This window comes from Eleutherodactylus coqui, chromosome 5, assembly GCF_035609145.1.
Source record: "Eleutherodactylus coqui strain aEleCoq1 chromosome 5, aEleCoq1.hap1, whole genome shotgun sequence".
NCBI lineage: Eukaryota > Metazoa > Chordata > Amphibia > Anura > Eleutherodactylidae > Eleutherodactylus > Eleutherodactylus coqui.
The window spans coordinates 204,613,296-204,636,568 of NC_089841.1; the positions used below are offsets into that span (position 1 = coordinate 204,613,296).

The following is a 23,273-nucleotide window of genomic DNA, read 5'->3' on the forward strand; positions in this document are numbered from 1 at the left end:
GCATAAATCCTGGGGAATAATTTAACCCAGTATTCAGTAATGTTAAAAACGCAGCACACGAAAATCGCAAGTTCAAGCTTTGCGTTGCGATAAAAAGGGGGGCATGCCGCAATATTTTTTCTTGCAACATCGCATGAGTGAAAACATCACAAATGTAAAAAGAAACCATTGAAAATCATTGGTTTCAGAATTCTGCGTTTTCACTTGCATCACACAAAAATCATGTGATTTTATCGCCATTGAAAAGGCAGCCTTAGGCATGCTTTGACCAAATTTCATTGAGGATAATTATCTGTTCAGTCACATCCGACCCTCGGTCACTCTATAGAAAATGTTCTCCACGCATTCCTGTCTTTCACAGCTTCTTTCAGTTCCGCGATTGACATGTTCATGGTGGCCTTGATGGTATCCAGCCATCTTGTTCTTTGTTATCCCGATCTTCTCTTTCCATTGACTTTGCGAAGCATCAGTACTGTTTCCAGTGAGTTAGCACACATCACGTCGCTGTTTGACGATTTTGCCCTCTAGTGATATTTCCAGTTTGACGCGATCTAACACTACCTTGTTTTTTGTCATGGCAATCCAAGGTATCTGTAGCTTTCTCCTCCAGCACTATAGTCAAATGCATCAATTTTCCGTCTGTCTTTTTCTGAGAGTCCAAATTTCGCAACCATACATCGTTATGGGAAAGACAATTGCGTTGACCAGTCTGGTTTTTGTTGTAATGCTAATATCCTTGCTTTTCCATATCTTTTCCATTCCTTGCATTGCAATCCTACCAAGTGTAATCCGTCTCTTGATCTCAGGTTCAGATTGCTAATTGCAATCGATTTTGGATCCAAGGAAGATGAAGTCTTGGAACAACGCAACTTCTTTGTTGTTAGTTTTTATGTTCACTGTACCGTTGGCTACCGCGGTCATCACCTTTGTTTTCTTGCTGTTGAGGTACAGTCCTATGCATTTGCTTTCCTTTTGCACTCGTTGGATAAGGTATTCCAGATCCCTTTCACTTTCTACAAGCAGGGTGGTGTCATCTGCATATCGGAGGTTGTTGACATTTCTGCCACCGATTTTGACTCCGATTTATTATTTGTCCAGATTGCATCACCTCCAGATAGTTTCTGCAAAGAGATTGAAAAGGACTGGTAATAGAATGCAGCCTTGCCAGACGCCTTTCTCAAGTAAAGCGACCTTATAAGCTGTTCAATATGTTTTGAGATACCCCATTTGCTTCAGACACTTCCAAAGCTTGTCATGTTCAACACAACCAAATGCCTTGCCGTAGTCGATGAATCACATGTACACGTCCTTTTGCTACCCCTGGGTCTTCTCCATAATCCAGCTCAGGTTTGGGATTTGGTCTCTGGTGCCACATCCTTTGCAGAAGCCAGCTTGAACGTCCAGCAGTTCCTGTTTAACAATTGTTGCAATGCATTTTTGCAGGCTCTTTAGAAGAATTTTGCTGGCGTGAGGTATGAGGGTGATGGTGCGGTAATTGGAACATTCTTGAGCATCACCTTTTTTGGAAGTGGGACGAAGACAGATCTTGTCCAGTCTTTGGGAGCTCCAGATCTTTTGACATAGGTCTGTTAGAATCTTGACTAAAACTGGTTTGGGCAGTTCGGCTGGTATGTGATCAACGCCTGGAGCTTTCCTGTTTGGTAGTTGTTTTAGGCCCCATGTGACTTCTTCCTACAGAATGCCCGGTTCTTGTTTTACTTGATATACGTGATCCAACGGGTTGTCTGTCTAAATGCCTGCATACAGGTCTGCTGTATATTCTCGCCACATATGCTTGATCTTCTTCTTGTAATAATTTGCCATCCCAGTCTTTGATAGTTGCTGCCTTGCATGGTACGAACGGTGTCTGGGTCTGCTTCACATGGGCGAAGAAAGCTTGGGTGTGGCCTTGCAGGTTTGCTTCTTCCAGTTTCACCCATTGGTAGTTCCAGTAGCGCTCCTTGTCTCATCTGACTTTTCTCTGAAATTCCTCATTTAGCTGTTTGAATTCAATGATGGTGCCTGCTGCTTTAGCTATTGGGCGCTTCTTGGCAATTCTGATGGATTCATCCGATAGCCATTGTGGTCATTTTGCAGATTTTTTTAAAAGCACTGAATTGTTCAGCTGTATTCCATGCAAATTGCATTATAATGTGTTAATTAATCTTGGAGTTACAGACGATTTTTTGGGGCCTCCAGCAAGTGGGACACCCTGTATTAAATGCTACCAAAACAGCATAAAAAAAAAGTCTGTGTGTGAAGGAGGCCAATAAAGGGGTTGTCCCACTGTTTATTAACAATGACCTATCCTCAGGATAGGTCATCAATAGCAAATTGACAGGGATCAGCCTTTTTGCAGCTGTCACTAAGGGGACTTAAACCAGCACAATCACCTTCTTGTAGAGGTGCAGGTTTGACAGCCGAGATGCTGTTGTGACTGCGGGTAGCAGAGAAACCTCCATTCTTGACCGTGTAATCCCTTCCACACCGTGATCAACAGCAATTATTGCATGTAAGAGGGCAACAAGGAGAGGGGGTAAACTCTGTCACCAATCAACACCCTGCTATGCGATCGAGACATGCCGATGGGTTCCCATGGCAGCAGGAGGCCTGACAAAGGCTCCATGTCTGCAATGTAGCGCAACATATCAGAGCCTGCCTCCAGCAGAATATGATAGGCTGACAGTATATGCCTAGTTCACTGCATTACAGAAGTAATGCAGCGTACTATACTGGTGAACGAATGATCACATCTTCAAGTGTCCTTGAGGACTTGAGGAGTTTAAAAAAAAAAGAAAGTGTAAAAAAAGGTTCATTAAAGGTTAAAATAAAAAACAGAAAAAAAAACAAAGTAGGCATTGCCTCATCCGTAATGACCCAAACAATGAAAATGTATATGTAAAAAGAATCATTTTTTTTAATAGTCAGAATTCCTATTTTTCATCCGCCCACCTCACTAAAAAATGCAAGAAAAAAAACTATCAAAAAGTCGTATGTACCCCAAAAACCCGTCAATAAAAACTATAACTCTTCCCGCCAAAAAACAAGACCAAACATAGCTCTGTAGGTGAGAAAATAAAATAAGTTATGGGTCTTGGAATGAGACAGCGCAAATGTAATTTTCTAAGAAAGGTTTTTATTGTGTAAAAGTAGTAACAGCAAATATATATATATATATATATATATATATATATATATATACACACACACACATATAATTTTTTTTTTCTATTGTACTGTTGTAATTGTATTGAGCCACAAAATGATGGTAAAAGCTCATTTATTCTGCACAGAGGACGCCATAAAAATTCTAGAATTGCTGTTTTTCTGCCAATCCCATACACCAAAAAGAGATCAAAAAGTCATTTGGAGCCCAAAAAATGGTACTAATAAAAACTACACGTTGTCCTGCAAAAATAAAAGTCCTTTTACAGTTCTGTTGATTAAAAAAAAAGTGGTACAAGTTTTGTAATGCAGCAACAAAGAATAGATTTTAGTTCAGTTTGTGTTTTTGTATGCAAGTGTATCAATACCAAATGTATAGATTTTTTTACTGTATCTCCATAATTGTGCTGATCCAGAAAGTAAAACCATAATGTATTTTCCACTGCACATTGAGCGCCAATAAAACAAAGCCAAAAAAAACAATGGTGGAATTTTTATTTTATTTTATACGTCACCCCCCCAAAATAGTGAGAGTTTTACAGCATATTATATGTAGACCAAAGAAGTGCCATTAAAAGGGAACCTGTAATAAACTGAGTAATGGTGTCATCAGGGAAGGTAACGGAGAGTCTAGTGATGTATGTTTTTATACTCACCAGTTTCAAGTTCCTGTGCCGTCACCCACTGAAGACCGCATGCCACACAGAAATCTGACTCTTTTCAGACTGCCATGTGGTCTACAATAGACTTGTAAGACAGCGTGCACGTGCTTATTTTAAAAAAACAGTCAGATTTCTGTGCGGCACGCGATCTTCGGCGGGTCACAGCGCGAGAATCAGGCCAGTATAATATAAATCCCCCATCACCGCCCCGAACAGCACCATGACTTATCCCACAAAAAAATTCCGTATTTGGCTAAGTCGATGGAAAACAAAACTAAAAAAAAAAAGTTATGGCTCTTTCAATAGGACGGAAAAAAAATGAGGAAACAGTGGAGTCATTAATGAAGCACTCGCCTGATAACACAATTTTCCATCCCTGCCCCCGTCATCGATTGCCTGTCACACTTAGGATGTCTAATACATATATTGTAGTCTTTCATGCAGTGCGGCCTCCTGTCTGATGCTTATCAGGCACCAGCTTGATCTTAGTTTCACTGTTGTATCAATCCCACAATACATAGCAAATAGAGATGAGCGAGCACCCAAATGCTCGAGTCCATCTTATTCGAGTCGAGGTTTTCGTAAAATTCGAGAGCTCTACTCGAGTAACGAACCCCATTGACTACAATGGGAGACTCGAGCATTTTTGTATGTGAGACGCCAGGTGCTGAGGCTTGCTTGCTTTTTTTTTTTTTTTCTCCCTCTCTCCCAATTTACCAATGACGCACGCTGCGTCGTGGTGGGGAAGGGCCAAAACAGGCACGTCACAGCGAGGAGGAGCCAAAAACTGGGGCGGGGTCGAACACGGCTTGATGCTCGAGTAACGAGCACCATCGAGTACGCTAATACTCGAACGAGCATCAAGCTCGGCAGAGTACGTTCGCTCAACTCTAATAGCAAACTATGGCTAGATAACTGTGCAACACGGGCCTCTCATCATCAGCAGGTCCGGGCTCACACCGCTGTATGCGTAAACCGCTGGACCCGGTCATGCAGGGTTTTACCGCTTTGCAGCCGGCGGCGATCCAACCTGTCATGCGCATCTTGTTTTTTTTTTTCCTGCTTATATTTCTCACGCTGTCGTTTCGCAACGGCGTGTATACTCACCGCCCTTAATCGCGCATGTGTGGCACCGATTGCGCGCCCATACAATGGGCTCTCTCACGCGTAATAGAACATCCTGCATTCTCTTTGGAGCTTGCGTATTACGCAATTCATACACGCAAATGTGAGTAAAATTGCGTAAGGCAATGTATTTGATTGCCAGCACATAATTGTGTATCACATGTTCGTACACGTAATCTTACGCTGGTGTGAGCGTGCAATGGGAAGCTCTAGTAGTGACCCCTTTAGAGAACATGACACCGGAGTCACATGACCGGATGGTAATACGCTGCAATAAAAAAGAAAAAAACGATGTAGGGAACTGCGCAGGTACTGCACTCCAGACAGCGCACCCATAGAAAACAATAGGGCTTTTTTTTTTTACGCGTGTAATATGTGCAATAAATATACACACGTGTGTGAATGGAACATTGTAATTCTTAGAGGGCGTCACCATGAGGTCACGGGACCCAATATTTCAGATAGAAAGGGATAATTAAACAATGTAAGGCTAGCTACGGCCGACGTTACACAAGCGTATGCGCAATTCTGCAGCCTCAACGCAACTTTTTTTGCGCTATGAACAAGGCTGTGTGACACGTGTCTTGGCGTATTTTATTGTACAAACACCCACCAACTGAAACGGCGAATTCATCTAATTAGCGCGCTCTTATTTCTGTGAAATGACTCAGCGTTTCGCACGTCTCTTTGCGTTTACCGCACGCATTTTGCACCCCACGGTTGACTTTAATGCGCAAATATGCAGGAAAACTGAGAATATTCAATTTTTTTTTGCAAATGAAATGCAAAATACGGAAATGTGAAGGAACTCGTTGAAATCAGTGGGTTCTCTTCACTGCGTACGGCGTGCACAAATACGCCTGCGTACCCTCCTTGCTGATTTCTGGCGAAAATCCCGGACTGCTGGCCAGAAATCCAGCAGCCCTCCATCATATCAGCAGGCCACGGCTCTCCGGCGCAGTTTCGTTCCGTCATACGACGGAACCGTTTGAGCATTGGGTGCCAGTTTCTCGCTTCCTGAATGGCGCAGGATAGCAGAACACGCCAACGCTGATGTGACGGAACGGGGATGGCTACATAATGAGAGAAGACAAGACAAATTCACGGTACTGCTCCTTTAAAAGGGGCATAAAATGTCAGCCAGTAAGGGGTTAAGGATGTTGGTGACTTTTCTATGATTGTGGCATTCATTTGAATGAGGTTTACAGAAATACAGGTTTCTGCCCCCAATACACCAGGTCACGTGTGCAGCCGGCTGTCAGTCAGACACTGCGTGACTTCCCGCGCCTTGGGGACGGCTGTGATAGGAGGAGCCGGTCACGTGACTTCACCCGCGGGCGGCGGGATAAAACTTTGCTTCATGTCAGCGGCATGAAGTGTGTGACCGTGGAGCCGGCTGCGGGCGGTGGGGTGATGGCTGTGCACCGGTGAACGGAGGAGTAGCCTCCCGCTGTGCACCGGCTGCTCGGAGAACAATACCTTGCATGAAGTAAAGCTTTATCTGCTGTCCAGAGATCACCAGCTGACGCTACACACAGCGCCTCCACCTGACCGCTCTCAACTCGCGCAGGAAATCTCGCAGTGCAGTCAAGATCTCGCGAGATGTGGCCGGCATACCGAGGCTGAGCATCCCCACGGCTGAGAGATGTAGCGCTGCGTGCACCCTGCAGGACCTGATACTTGTTAGGGCTTGTAAACGCGGTGGTTTTATTGCTCTCTTTTTTTTTTTCTTCAGCTACCAGAATTATTTTTGATGCATTTTTTTCTCTTGTTACATGTAGGCTATTAAAAAAAAGGTTTATTAGGGGTAAAAGGTCAATATATATATATATTAATTTATAGTTGTTTCTTTAAAATTTGTCTATTTATGGTCACATAGAGTACAGGAATGGGCTCTGTCCCGTCTTCCCTTGGAATGCATCACCCATTGCTTTCAATGGGACAGTAAAAGACGTCGCACTGTGCGCTCCAGCAGGTCGCATGATTCACTCCGTGGTCGCATGATTCACTCCGTGGTCGCATGATTCACTCCGTGGTCGCATGATTCACTCCGTGGTCGCATGATTCACTCCGTGGTCGCATGATTCACTCCGTGGTCGCATGATTCACTCTGTGGTCGCATGATTCACTCTGTGGTCACATGATTACTCTGGGAGTAATCCAACAATGTCAGAATGACTATGCCTCTAGTCCTACACATATCATTGTCAGTCACTGATAAGACCGCCCATTGGACCGCTTAGCTCAGAACGAGGAAATACTCCATGTGATACAGGCCTAACACTATATAAGAGAAATAACTCGGAAAACACCTTTAAGAAAAAAAAGGTTACACCCCACAAAAAATATTTTTACAATTAAAACTGCATAATCTGTACTGCATAGAAAACATCACAACAATAAGAGCGTTTTGAACACTCTAGTAATCGCGTTGTACGTATATAAAAAGGCACAGGCATATCGAGACTAATTTCCACTTAAAACAGTACTAGATAAGATGAGCAGAGAAGTAAATACTTAATTAGTCCGCTGCTAAGGAATGTGACAGTTTTATGATCTCTAAATTGGTGTTAGGGGGTCACAGGCCAGTGTGTTATCTCTCCTCCAGACCTGCTAATAAGGAAGATGGAAGAATACCTCTGCAGCGCCACCTATTGGATGGCAGCATTCCTTCAAATCAATGTATGTTTTTTTCTAAGTTTGTAAAACAACGATTGGGAATATCATCCCTTCTGGGTGCTCTCCTTGGGGAGAGACGATGCCATTTCCCAAACCAATCGCCCCTCAGGTGTCTCCACACGCCCACTTGGTGTTCTCCTTAAAGGGGTTTTGTGATTAAAAAGAAATTCTATTCTTACTTATTCCTCCCTCGTCAAACTTCTTAGCACATCTTTTGAATTCCACCACGTCAGTCTCCACGCGGCTTGTCCGCAGAGTGTGAACGAGATTTTTGAAAATCTTGTCCACTTTGCTGCTTAGCCTCAGTTTTAGGAATATTTCACACAGGCGACAGCGATATCGCATCTGTGTTATATATGATATCGCTGCATTTACTCGCGATATTGCGACTTTGTAGCGCTCTTTTGCTGGGATTTTCGGGGGGCTTGATATATAAGCCCTATGCAGAAAATAAGCCCTAGCTGCATGAAAACAAAAAACATTACCTAAGAGGTGTGGTCTGCTCCGCTAGACGTCTGCTCTACAGCTGCGGCACTTGTTTGTAGTCTTCAGGAAACGCTTCTAGGTCAGGGGTTTCAAAAACCCTGCCTCAAGCAAGCGCTACCTCTGATTGGTTCACAAGCGCCGTGGGTCAGCCAATCACTGCAGAGCTCGATGAACCAATCACAGCCATTCAATGCAGGGATTTTGGAACCCCTGACCAGGAAGCGCTTCCTGAAGACTACAAACAAGTGCCGCAGCTGCAGAGGAGAAGTGCGGTGGAGTGGACAGCGCCTGTTAGTTAATGTATTGGATTATTTTTTGTTTTTCATGCAGTTAAGGCTTATTTTAGGGCTAATACAGTAGGATTTTCTACTGCAAAAGTTGCATTGCACAAAACCCGCGTATTTGTGCGATGCAACACTTAGAAAGGGTCCATAGGGAAACATGGGTTACAAAACATCGCAAATCGTGGCTGTATTGAGCATGTTGTGATTTCGTATTCTCACAATGTAGCAGGCTACAAAACATCGCTGGTGTGGAAGAAGCCATAGGAAAGCATGGGCTTAACATGTCGCATCACGAGAAAAATTGCATGATTTTGTCGCCCTTGTGAAACCGCCCTTAACCCCTTAATGACGCGGCCCCTTTTTCTTTTTCCATTTTCGTTTTTTCCTCCCCCCTTCAAAAAATCGTAACTCCTTTATTTATCCATCGACTTCACTGTATGAGGGCTTGTTTTTTGCGGGACGAGTTGTATTTTTCAATGATGCTATTTAAAGTACCATATAATGTACTTAAAAACTTTAAAAAAAAATTCTAAGTGGAGTAAGATGAAAAAAAACCCGACATTTCGCCATCTTTTAGTGCGTCTTGTTTCTACGGCGCACAAACGGCAACAAAAGTGACATGATAACTTTATTCTATGGGTCGGTACGATTACTACGATACCAAACTTGCATAGTTTTTTCTTACTATACTACTCTTTTTTTTCAAAGACATTTAATTTTTTTCAATTATTTTCTGCGGTCATTTTGTGCGCACAATAACTTTTTAATTTTTCTGTCAACGTAGTTGGACAAAAGCTCATTTTTTGCGGGATGTCCTGTAGTTTCCGATAGTATCAATTTGGAGTACATACAACTTTTAGATCGCTTTTTATTGCGTTTTTTCTGGGAGACAGGGTAACTAAAAAAAGTGCATTTCTGGCGTTCTTTATTTTTTTTTTTCGGACGACGTTCACCGTGCGGGAAAAATAATGCACTACTTTGTTGGATCGTACTCTTACGGACGCGGCGATACCAAATACATATTTTTATTTTATGATTTAGATTTTTAATAATAGATATGGCAAAAGGGGGGTGATTTAAACTTTTATAACTTTTTTTTTTTTTTTACAATTAAAAAAACTTTATTGATTTTTTTTTTTTCACTTTACTTTGGAGTCCCCCTGGGGGACTTTACCATGCAATGCTTTGATCGCTCCTGCAGTATGACGTAATGCTATAGCATTACGTCATACTGCAATTTAACAGGCGGTCTATCAAGCCACCCCACGGGGATGGCTTGATAGACAGTCTGGTAAGGCAGCCCTGGGGCCTTTCATTAGGCCCCCGGCTGCCATGACACCTGCACGGCTCCCCCGATCTCACATCGTTCTGGGGATTTAAATGCCGCTGTCAGAATTGGGCGGTCCCATTGAAAACAATTGGTGTGTAATACCGCAATTAGCACGGTGGTGAGGGAGGCCTTAGAGTGCAGAACACATGCTCTGACTCTTCATCAGTGCCAAGAGCACACTCCACAGAGCATCAAGATGCTCTGCCTTCATCCTACTTTTGGATTATCCCATGCGCATCTAAAATTGCAATGTTATCTGTATTAAATAATATGAAGAGCTATAAAAAAAATCTCAGATACGCTGCAAGTAGATATACATTGACTACTTTATTAACCTCTTAGTGACGAAGCCTATTTGTATCTTAAATACCAGGCCAAATTTTGGAAATCTGACGTGTCACTTTAACATAGAATAACTCCGTAAAGGTTTTGCATATCCAAGTAATTCTAACTTTTTTTTTGCACCACATATTGTACTTCGTTTAGGTGGTAAAAATAGACCAATAGAATTTGTGTATGTTTATTAAAAGCACCAAAATTGGGAATATTTGCCATTCTTTTCACATTTTCAACGGCAATATATCAAATATGTGCAAATATACTGTACAAATTTTTGATAACATATATATTTCCATCTGTTTACTTTATTCTGGAAGCATATTTGAAAAACTTTAGTTTTTTTTTAACCATTTAGGAGACATACAAATTTAACATTAATAATTAAAATTTTGAGGAACATTTTGTTTTCCTACGCTAAGCTAAGATTGCAAAGGCTCATAGGTGTCAGAATGATAAATACCCCCACAAATGAACCCATTTTAAAAAATACACCCCTTAAGGTATTCACTGAGGGGGGTGATGAGTATTTTGACCCCACAGTTTTTTTTCAGGAATTAATTCAATTTAGAGGAGAAAAAGTAAAATTTCATATTTTTGCAAATCTGTCATTTTAAAGACATATTTTTTTCCTATAGTTTACATGAAAATCAGGATTTACACCCCAAAATGGATACCCCTATTTCTCCCGTGTTCAGAAATATACCCATTGTGGCCCTATTGTTATATCTGAGTCCACAATGGGGCCCAAAATGAAAGGAGTAGTCAGTGTCTTTCAAAACAGAAATTTTGAAAAAATATGTCATTTTAAAGGCAGGTGTTTTTTCTATAGTGCACATGAAAATGAGGATTTTCCCCCCAAAATGGATACCCCTGTTTGTCCTGTGCTCAGAAACCTATCCATTGTGGCCCTAATCTTATATCTGTATGCACAACAGGGCCCAAAACTGAAGGAGCAGCCAGTGGCTTTCAGAACAGAAATTTTGCTTGAAGGTGTTTTAGGCCCCATTGCCCACTTGTAGAGCCCGTGAGCTGCCAAAACGATAGAGAACCCCCACAAATGACCCCATTTTAAAAACTAGATCCCTTAAAGGGGTTGTCCCGCAAAATGAAGTAAAGGTAAACACTTCTGTATGGCCATATACATGCACTTTGTAATATACATCGTGCATTAAATATTGGCCATACAGAAGTTATATACTTACCCCCCTGTGTTGGCATCCCCGTCTCCATGACGCCGACCGAATCCTTCTCCTGGCTCGATTAGACGCGCTTGCGCAGTCTGCCCCTTCTGTCCCGTTGAAGGGGCCGCTCCAGCGTGCTCGCGCCGCACAGGTCGTCATTGGATTTAAGGGCACAACTTAATAAAGTCCAAACCCCATTGCTCACTTGTGCAGAAAAAAATTGACTTTCTTATAAGATTCCCCACCCCCCCACCCACAAAACTGTGTGGTGTATCTGAAAACAGAGGTAATTATAGAGGTCTGGGGGTTATTTCTTGACCTCAGCGGCAGGGATGGAGTATAATAAGTTTCGCTCTGTGAGGCTTTGTAGGCTTGCTGAGGTGTGGCGGTCTCACACAGAAGACATTCAACAAGCTGCTCCTGGAACTGCAGGAAAGTGAGTGCTCCCAGGGACTTCTTGTAAATTACATAGGCTGTACAGGTAGCAATCTGAAAAATACCAGGCTCACATTGCCATATGTGGAATCAGCTTGCGGAGGCCCAGAGCAGATTCCATCTATGAGCCCGGCCGTGGCCCTGCAGACAGCCGTACTGTGCATAACTACGCACTCATACTGGTCATCATGCACAGTACACGTCTTTTTGTTTGTTCGTTTAGATTTTCTACGCCGTCACTTAGTGACACGGGGACTAGCAGCCCATATGCAATGTACAGTGGTGCCTTGGGTTAAGAGTTTAATTTGTTCAGTGATGGAGCTCTTAACCCAAAACACTCATCTCAAAACCAGTTTCCCCATTGAAATGACTGGAAAAGCCATTAATCCGTTCAGGATCGCGAAGCTCTCCCACTGATTCCAATGGGGGTGGCATTGCCCCATAGAAAGCAATAGGACGCCGGCATCCCTGCAGTGATTTTCAAGGAAGGGCTTTAAATATAAGCCCTTCCCTGAAATCATCTATAGCTGCAGTAAAAAAATAAATAAACTCTATACTCACCTGACTGCCGGGGCTCAAGTGCATCTAGCCGCCACTTGTTCTCCCTGCACTGCTCTGAAGCTTTTCAGCAGGCAGGGATTAAAAATGCATGGAGAACAAGCGACGGATAGATATGCCTGAGCCCTGGCAGCAGTGGACAGGTGAATATATATTTTTTACTACAGCTAGGGATGATTTTCAGGAAAGGGTTTATATTTAAAGCCCTTCCCCAAAAATCACTGCAGGGGTTGTCAGCATGCCATTGCTTTCAATGGGGCCACTGGCAGCAACGACTGCCCCATTGAGAGCAAGGCTGTTAACCCAAGTTTTTTGTTCTTAAATCAAAGCAAAAATTCGGGAGAGTGCCTACTCTCAAGTCAAAAAGCTTGTAAGATGAGGCACTCTTAACCCAAGGTATCACTGTAATTGCGTATGGGTTGCAGGTATATCCATAACCATAGAGCACAATAGGCTCTATGTTGCGTATATCTGCGGTAAAATAGAACATGCTGCATTCTGTTTTCTGCTAGTGGTATATGTAATTCCGACCCACTAATGTGAGTGCAATTGTGTAATCCAATGCATCGGTGAGGGGAGATTAAATTTCAACTTTTTTTATCTTTTACATGATCACCATTAACCAATGGATAATGGCAATCACGTGACCGGGGATCTCTCACCGTGGCCCTCAGTCAATGCTCCAGGCTCTGGGCTACCATTAGTAGCCAGGATCAAGGAGAATTTAAATTTCTCGGGGCCTCACAAGCCTCTGTGCTTGTGTCTGCCATTTAGCTGATAGGCACATGCGCAGAAGCCAGGGGTAGGTCCGTGGATAATCCCGTTGGATCAGTTCCATGAGGGGAGGTAAAACGTTAACTTTTTTTTCACTTTTACATGATCGCCGTTATCCATTGGCTATCCAGAGGAGTTTAAGAGGGGAATAGAAAGACATCTAGTCCCCTCTTAAACTCCTATCAATTTTGCCATCACCACATCCTCAGGCAGAGAGTTCCATAGTCTCACTGCTCTTACAGTAAAGAACCCCCTTCTGTGTTGTGATGAAACTTTCGTTCCTGTAGACCGGTGGTTCCCAAACTGTGCTCCGCGGAGCCGTTGGGGCTCCGCAAACAGCAGTCAGGGGCTCCGACCGAGGGTCCCCATGGTGGCGAAACTGAGGCATGCGTGCCGGAGGGGCATACATGCCGACGGCTGCTCACCACTGTAGTGATTAGTGGCCCGGGTACTGCAGCTCCCCTCCAGCAATCTCACAGTGCAGCTGATCCCGGTACAGACTATGATGTCAGTGTGCAGCCGGGATCCTCCTCCTGTCAGTCCTCTCCTCCTTAGTTCTGCAGGAGGAGACAGTGGAAGAAACATTCCTGGCTCACACACTGATGTCAGTGTGGACCCAGGCTCAGGGCTGAGCAGAGGAGGAGCAGCGCTGACTGCAAGGAGAAGGTAAGTATATGGGTTGGGGGGCTATTATTACTGGGGCTACTGAGGGGTTTAATATTATTGAGGGGTTATTAGTGAGGGGGTTAATATTACTGTGGCTACTGAGGGGGTTAATATTACTGAGGGGTTACTACTGAGGGGGTCAATATTATTACTGTGACTACTGAAGGGGTTAATATTATTACTGAGGGGGTTATTATTATTACTGTGGCTACTGTAGGGTTAATATTACTAAGGGGGTTAATACTGAGGGAGTTAATATTATTACTGTGGCTACTGAGGGGATTAATATTATTACTGAGGGGGTTAATATTATTACTGTAGCTACTGTGGGGTTAATATTACTGAGGAGGTTAATATTACTGGGGCTAATATTACTGAGGGGGTTTAATACTACTGGGGTTAATATTGCTACTGAGGGGGTTAATACTACTGGAGCTAATATTACTACTGAGGGGGTTAATACTACTAGGGCTAATATTGCAACTGAGGGGGTTAATACTACTGGCGCCGCAATAGGGGTCACCTATCACTACTGGGGCCGCAATAGGGGTCACCTATCACTACTGGTGCCGCAATAGGGGTCACCTATCACTACTGGGGCCGCAATAGGGGTCACCTATCACTACTGGGGCAACGATAGGGGTCACCTATCACTACTGGTGCCGCAATAGGGGTCACCTATCACTACTGGTGCCGCAATAGGGGTCACCTATCACTACTGGGGCCGCAATAGGGGTCACCTATCACTACTGGGGCAACGATAGGGGTCTCCTATCATTACTGGGGCTGCAATAGGGGTCACCTATCACTACTGGGGCTGCAATAGGGGTCACCTATCACTACTGGGGCCACAATAGGGGTCACTTATCACTACTGGGGCCACAATATGGGTCACCTATCACTACTGGGGCTAATATAGGGGTCACCTATTAATACTGGGGACAATATAGGGGTCATCTATTACTACTGGGGCCAATATAGGAGATGCTATTACTCCCAGAGCCACTAATATAGGGGGTCACTATTACTAATGGGGCCACAATAGGGGTTGCTATTACTACACGGGGCAGATTTGCTGTTGTATTCATGAGGTTCTCGGTGGGATTCCTTCGTCTGTTTGTTGGTGTAAACAGGGACGTGTTCAGTTTGTATATTGTATTCCCCTTGTCTTGCTATTTACCATTTAGAGCAAGCCAGGCCCCTAGGGTGCAGTATGGGGTCATCCCTGTTGCGATGATTTTTAAAGGTGGTGTACTGTTACGTTGTGCTCCTTGGAGCTAACAATAACAAATGGTATGGTTGTGTCAAGTTGAAAAGTATTTGAAAAACGTGATTCAGGGCTTATTCAGACGACCGTATATTGACCAGGTTTTCACGCCTGGCAAATGTACGGTGTCCTTCTCTGCAGGGGGTGGGGTTGGAAGAGCCAGGAGCAAAGCACTAAGCTCCCGCCCCCTCACCTCTATTTGCAATAGAAGGGGGCGGGGCTAAGTTTCAGAACTTAGCCCCGCCCCTCCCATTGCAAATAATGGAGAGGGGGTGGGAGCTCAGTGCACTGCTCCTGACTCTTTAGCCCCCTCCCCCTGCAGAGAGGGACACTGCATATTGTCCGGGCGTGAAAACCTGGTCGATATACGGTCGTCTGAAGCCGCCCTTAAAAGGAGAAAAGTAATGATAAATATGGAATAAATAAAAAGAAAAGGAAAAAACACAAAAACAAAATGAAAAAATATATATAAAATTATAAATACAAATGTATATACAAATAAGTAAATAAAAAAATAAATAAATTGTCTGGGAATAGATGCATATTAAGTAGATGAATAGATAAATAAATAAACAGTTTGTAATAAATTGATCACACAAGGCCTGATAGTCCAATGTCATGTAATAGAGCAAATCACAGAATTGGACCAAAACAAATGGAAAAATTAAATAAATTCCCCAACATGTAACTTTTATTAGTATTATAAATTTACAGCACTCAAAACAAAATAATCAATAGATAGCTGGAATGTGAGGCTACACGGCCGTCCAGTATCTCACAGTGTGAGCCAGCTATTATGACAGATACTCCACTTTCAGCTCTAGACACAACGAAAATAGAAAAGATTTTGTTTTCTCGAACTCAAATATTCTGAAAAAGACTCGACGTGTTTCTGTGTGGATGTAGTGGCACGTCATCAGGAGTCGTTTAAATAGCCTGTCACTTAGTAAATAGGGTGGACAGTAGAGATGAGCGAACGTACTCGTTAAGGGAGATTTCGCAATTGAGCATCGCTATTTTCGAGTACCTGGCTACTTGGGTGAAAAGATTCGGGGGGCGCCTGGGAGCGGGGGGCGGCGTGGTGGAGCGGGGGGTAGCAGTGGGAAACAGGGGGGAGCTCTCTCTCTCCCCCCCCCCCACCTCCCTCTGCATCCCCCGGCTCACCCCCGGCGCCCCCCGAATCTTTTCACCCGAGTAGTCAGGTACTTGAAAATATCGATGCTCGATTGCGAAATCGCCCTTAACGAGTACATTCGCTCATCTCTAGTGAAGAGTAAAGAACAAAAACAAAAAACAATTCACAGCCGATCTATTAGGGTCAGCCCATGTACTGGAAACCACCATGTAAGTACGATAATCTGGAGGCTTACATGGGGTCCACCTTGAAATTTATTTAGATAGATAATGCAAATGCCCATAAGGTGCTTGTATGGTGTCAGAACAGAATAATGATCTGTTAGCCCTCAATTAAGTTCATAGATTAAGGTTTAGTAGCCTTGATGCTTTGCAGTGTGAAGACACACCACACACAGCTGTCTTGTCTTGAATAAGGGGTTAATTCACATGGTCAGATGACGATCCACTTGCTGACCCGCCCCAAAATGGTCGCCGACAGCAAAATTGGACCTATAGAAATACAACTACAAAAGACTAACAGCTCACACCTAAAGCCCCATTTACAGGGGACGATTATTGCTCAAAATTCACGTAAACAATGTCTTTTGAGCGATAACCGTTGCATGTAAACGCTACCATTGTTTGCTTTTTGGCCGAACAATGATTTTATGTTAAAGGGGTTCTGTCAGAAAAAAAAAATTCATACTCATCTGTGCCTTATGGGGCCGGTCACTGGGAGGCTGCCGCTCTTCTTCTTTTCCTCTGGCAGCCATTTGATCCCAGGGCAGAAGCTGGCAAAGTTCCAGCTTCCACCCCTGCTCCGACCCTGACAAGTGACGCGTCACTCACTGATTGGCCTGGCCGCATCTAACCTCTGCCGTCCTCGGAGAGTCGACGGCCAATGCGTATGCGTTCCCCCTACCCGGCGCACTTGCGCACTCACCATGGACTCTCCGAGGACGGCAGAGGATAGACACGGCCAGATCGACGAGAGCGTGCATGCGCACGCAGAAGCTGACCCCTCACGCACCAGGTAGATAGTGGAGGAAAGAACAACAACGGGATTAGGTAAGTTAGCTTTGTTTTTTCACGCTTTTCTTTTTACAGGTTACACTCTACAGGGATGCAGGGCAGGATGCAGGGGAGATACATTTTTTTTTAATTTTACTGACAGAACCCCTTTAAGTTTAAAATTCACCATTCAGCTGGAGAGGTGATAGCAGGGACCACAGGCTGTGATTCTCCATGGGAGGGCTGATAATATTGTTTTCAGCTGCAGTTCTGCTGCAGAACAAAGAAGCTGTATGCAGATAACAGACCACCGGCTGTTGTCCGCATACAGCTCTGGGAGGCTCATTTACATGCAAATAAAGCTAATAAGCTACTAATGGGCATTAGTGCCCATTAGCAGCTTATGCAATATGATCGCTCAAACTATCATTCTCCCTGTGTTAAAAAAAACGCAGCAATATTGCGATCGCAAGTGTGAAGGCACCCTAACTCCCTTTTGCCATATAGTCCTAGTGACAGCCTGACAGCATATTAGCGAGGTGCTGACCAGACTGGAGCTATGTTATTACAAAGGTCACAGCTTCAAAATGAAAGAAAAAGAGCTACAGCAGAGATGGATGCCAAACAGCCACAATCTTTTGGCCAAAGCACTAAATAATACCCCATATTTATTAGTTATTCCATCAGTTGATGCATGTTGGTGTTCTTGGTAAGTGTCTTAGCGTTTGTCAGCCATTGTTGTATGTCTGCTCGCTTGTCCTTTTATCTGTCATACCATTACAGTTCTGTTGTTCTTGGTTGTTTGCACCCATGTTCAGGTTTATATTCTCATTGGTGTCCTGTATGTATGCACGTCCCAATCCTCACTTCTTCCTTTCCCCCCAACCCTTGTGTGGGTTGTGACCGTGTAAGTCATTGTTTCCCACGGACTGCACAGATGGAGTCCGGAAGGAATTTTTCCCTCAAATGGGCTAATTGGCTTCTGCCTCATTGTTTTTTTTTTTGCCTTCCTCTGGATCAACAAGAGGAGGGCGGGTTGAAACCGGCTGAACTAGATGGACATTGTCTTCATTCAGGCTAACACACTATGTAACTATGTAACATAATGACCAGCTTTCCATTTGCGTACGCCCTGGACGTGGTGCATCTTACACTCAGGGCAAATGCGTCAACGAGAAAAAGTGTTGCAGTGTTCCGACATAAGGAATCTCTGCAGTGACGGTATGCTGTAACGCTTCTTCTCTTTTTCATCCCTGAGAACCAATGTGACTTGGAATGGTAATTGGCTGGACTAAGACCAAGCCTAGACAAAACAGAGGAACAGACGGAAAGTCCAGACTACCAACCAGATCACACCATGACATCACCCCTGGCTGCATGCCAACTAAAATTGTAAATTGTATTAAGTAAATCCTCTACAGTTTTGTGAACACATGCGTTATCTGATAATGTAAAGTACTGCCGAATATGTATGTGCTATGTAAATAAAGGTGATTTATTATCTTTCTGTACTTATTACAGTTGTATATTTGCTTTACTCTCCAACTGGATATCCATTGATGTAGATTTTGTTGGCACTTGATCTATAAGTAAACTCATAAAAAGGAAAAGATTGTAAGTCTCCAGAAAACATCCTTTCGCAATGAGTTGAGTAGTAGATTGTGCTTAATGTTATTAGAAGTAACACCCTAGATAAACAAGAGATGTATACACCTGTACATACTTTCCACACTTGGTTGTGCATGTTCATATTAATAATATCCGATTGTTTGCTTTGGAGTCATTATTATGTTGAAAGTCGAGTCGTCTTATAGAATTGGACAGATTGTTGGCGCTGCAATTATTGCATATTTCCAGTTTTACTTCTATTAATTCAAATAAAATACACATAAAACATATACTTTCAAAGAGAAAAGGAAGATGAAAAGCTAATGTAATACAAATATGTATGAGTTCATGCTATTTTCATTGCCTAGTCATTAAAGGGTGGCAAAGGGCCAGAAAAGCACTCAGTATTCTCACTGTACTATCCATCTGCCCAGTGCTTATTTGTACAGCGCAGCCTCTCCGCTCGCTAACAGTAAGCAGGGGTTTACTTTTTACTAATCAGAAGGCATGGTTAATTTTCCTAGATCTGTAGCAGTTTGTTGTGCTTGTTATTGAGCCATTACCATTTTACTTCTGTATTTGGAACACTAGTATTCAATTACTATTTTTTTAATGAATTGAATGCTAAAGGATTGTAATTTTATTTACATTATGTACCTGAAATAGCAGATAAAATGTCAAACTCTATTTAAGAATAACTTTGATATAAACCTCCTCCTGTAGTAGTTACATGCTGTAGTGGTGAATGGTAGAATGCATAATTTAACTATTAAAGCCCATTTACGCAAGCAGATAATCGCTCAAAGATCGCTTTCAGCGATTATTTTGCATAAAAAATTGGTATTTAAGTAGCTACTCAGCTACTTAAATACCAATTAGGTATGCAAATGAAGCCTTCACTGAACACAGCTAATAGCCCGAGGTTATTATCTGCGCTCAGACCCTTTGTTGTCCATGGGCAAACAATGCTATCAGCACTCCCCACCTCCCTCCTGTGGAGAACGACTGATAAAAGTGAGTGATGATTTTTAGGTGAGCTTGATTTTACCGATCACCTAAAAGTCCCCGAAATGCGGCGATTAGCAAATTTTTAGCGATAATCGTCCAGTGTAAATGGGTCTTTAGTTGTGTTAGCACAATGGAGCGCTAGAGGTATATTCTTGTGTTCCGAATTCAAAAGGGTTAAGTTCGAGCCGCTCAAAGAATCATTGATTGGCCACACAGAACTCGTGTAATCAAGACAAGTAGAAGGTTTTTATGGTTCAAAAAGTATTTTATTCATTTAGCTGCATTTCTCATGACAATACAAACAGAATGGTCATATAATTGTAATAAAATCTGATAACATTACAAACCCGTTTCTGTCTTACTTGAAAATTACCCATCATTTTATGCAGTTCATTTAGTAGTTTCCTCGATGCATTTATGGTCCCGTAAAATAGGGGAAATAAAGAAAAGAAATAGAGAAAAAGTTTTGAGACGAAGGATGACACGGAAGAATGAGGAAAATAATTCACAGAGGTAGGGGAGGGAGGCGAACAGGGATAATGCGAATGAAGAGTAAAAATTCTGTTTTATGCACGATGTCCAATTACAATCTGCACACAGTTGGTGAAGGCAGTCTAAACCTGTTTATGGCGTGACAGCACCATTATCTAGCCAGGCATTCAGTCCTGGTGAAGAACAAAATTGTATCCATACCACCCACGTTGTGTAAAATTTGGTAAATCTCAAATCATTTTTGACACATAGCTCCTCAATGTATTTTAGGTTGTCTAATTATTAGTATTAAAACTCAGCATAAGCAATGACCTCAATCTATAGGTAGGACTTTCTTCCAGGTGACTCCCTATATAAAGATTTCAAACTTGGAATTGGCAATGCTTAGCAATTATTAGTTATTTAAGGCTTACATGAAGGATATACATTTTATATGTCTATACAGTAGATTCATTTTAAGGATTTAAGGTTTATATGGAGATACATATTATATATACACATACACACACATATAATATATCATCCTAGTGTATATATTCACCCTAATTTATATATCCACATACATACAAAGAGTTACATAGAAATAACTAATTATCACCTGTTTCACTTTATTGGCCAATTTGGCAGATATCTGTTTCTAGCTTTTATTCCTTATAGTTTCCTTCCTCCTTCTTTCCAATCAGGCTGCAGGTAGTTCCCATCTAGTTATACAAAAAATAATTGCTCTTTTCAGGCTTCGACAAGGTGACCTTGTACTCCTCCGGTTGCTACCTTCATTAGCCAACACAACTGGATATAAGCCAAAGGGTATAAAGAAAAATACAGGTAACAAAACTTATTATGTGACTAAGGCAATGTTAGGTGTATTGGAGAAAATTATGGCTTCTCTTGCAGTTGATTTTAGTAACTGGCATGGGGGACTACAATGGTAAGATCTCTGCTGGTCAGACTATGTAGATCATTGTGATTTCTGGCAGCTGTTTTGGTCAGTTATTCAGAGCAACTATAATAACATAGCTCCTAACTGTCTTGGATCCAGTGGGACAGCCCCGATTTTAACCCCTTAACGATCGGGCCATAGTCTTTTTACGTCCTCCCGAAGTGGGCTTTATTCTCTGAGGATGTAAAAACATGCGTCCTACAGAGAATAAAGCCCCTCGGGCTCTGGACGTGACAGCTCCATGCTGTCGGTGCCCGCAGGTAGCCAACAGCATGGAGCTGTCATCCCGAGCTGCGGGGACCCCCCCCCCCCCCCCGGCAATGCGATCGGCGCTATCCAATCAATAGCTATCCAATCAATAAAAGTTAAAAAAAAGTTTTAAAAAAGTTAAAGATTTAGCTGCCCTGATGGATCCGATCCATCAGGGCAGCTGAAATTACTCACCCGAGTCCGCCACACTGCTCCCCACTCTCCTGGTCCTACGGGCCCCGAAGCCGTCCTTCTGCGCATGCGCGCCAGGCGGCATTACGTCAGCCGCATGCACAGAAGGCCCGGCGGCGCGGGAGATTTAAAATCTCTACAGGAGCCGGGAGGCAGGAGATGTCAGCGGGGACCGTGGTGAGCGGTCCCCGCTACCGCGATCGCCGTTATCCAATGGATAACTGCAATCGCGGAAAAGTGAAAAAAAAGTTTAAAAAGAAAAAGAAAAGTTTCACCTCCCCTCATGGATCGGATCCATGAGGGGAGGTGAAAATACTCACCTCGGTCCTCCCCGATGTCCCGCTGTCCCGGGACCTGAAATCCCCTTCTGCGCATGCGCGCGCGATGATTGACGTCGGGTGCATGCACAGAGGGGCTCGAGCCCCGGGAAATTCAAAATCCCTCTGCTCCTGGCTGCATGTGTAGCCAGGAGCAGAGAGATTATACCGGGGACATGATCACTGTCATCCAATGGATAACAGTGATCATGTAAAGTAAAAAAAAGTGTAAAAAAAGTTTTTAAAAAAAGGAAAAAAAAAAGTTTTAAAAAGTTTAAAAAAAGTTTAAAAAGCGTACGTTTCATCTCCCCTCACGGATCATATCCATGAGGGAGGATGAAAGTACGTACATAAGGCCCCGGATTAATCCTCAGACCTTACCCCAGCTTCTGCGCACACGCCTGTTGCCAAAATGGCGGACGCATGCGCAAAAGCTGTGGATTGCCAGGATAATTTAAATTCTCCCTGCTCCTGGCCACAAAACATAGCCAAGAGCCTGGAGATTTCACAGGGGGCCGGGGTGAGCGGTTCCTGGTCACGTGTTCGCCGTTATCCAATAATGGCGATCATGTAAAAGTAAAAAAGAAAAATTTAAGTTTCATCTCCCCTCGCCGATGCGATCGGTGAGAGGAGATCAAACTTTTTACTGGAGGCCTCCGTATTTGCACCCCGACGCAATCCTCCTTCGTGAACCTTCCCGAATTCTGCACATGCGATTGCCGGCAAAAATCCGGACACATGCGCAGGAGTCGGGGAGCCCAGGAAACTTAAAATCTCCTTACTCTCAGCGACCATCGGCCGCTGAGAGCATGGAGCAGTGACGGGTGGCCTCGTTGAGCGGTCGCCGGTCACGTAATAAAAAAGTAGCGCTCTAACATAGGTCGGTCTCACATGACCGGATAGGAATTAGATTCCGCATGCGTCTGATCCGCGGTATTGCACAGATCAATCGCATTGGATTACACAATTCCGCTCACATTAGTAGGTCGGAATTGTGTAATCCACTCGCAGAAAAGAGAATACAGCAGGTTCTATTTTACCACGGCTATCCGCAGCATAGAGCCCATTGTGCTCCATGGTCGTGGATATACCCGCTGCCCATACGCAACTACATTGTGTACAGGCTGCAGGTACCCGTGTCATCGCTAAGCGACGGTGCGGGAAATACAAACAAAAAAAAGGTGTACTGCGCATGACCGTCTGTGTGAGTAGGCAGTTATGCGCAGTACATTACGCGGCCGTACGCAGGGTCACAGCCGGGCTCACAGATGGGATCCGCTGCGGGCCTCCGCAAGCGGATTTCACTTACTGCTGCGTGAGCCCGGCGTTATTCAGACCGCTACCTGTAATACGTATTTTACAAGAAGCCCCGGGAACGCTCGCCTTCAT

The 23,273-nt window shown here is 43.4% G+C and overlaps 1 protein-coding gene across 2 annotated transcripts in view; it reads right to left on the minus strand.

Annotated features, from left to right (window-relative positions):
* Positions 1–6,511, minus strand: part of AOPEP (aminopeptidase O (putative)) — a 342,915-nt gene extending 336,404 nt beyond the window's left edge. For both annotated transcript variants that reach the window (XM_066604087.1, XM_066604085.1), the window contains exon 1: positions 6,432–6,511. The gene's annotated coding sequence lies outside the window, so the exon portion shown is untranslated. The remainder of the gene's footprint in view (positions 1–6,431) is intronic.
* Between the last annotated feature and the right edge of the window lie 16,762 nt (positions 6,512–23,273).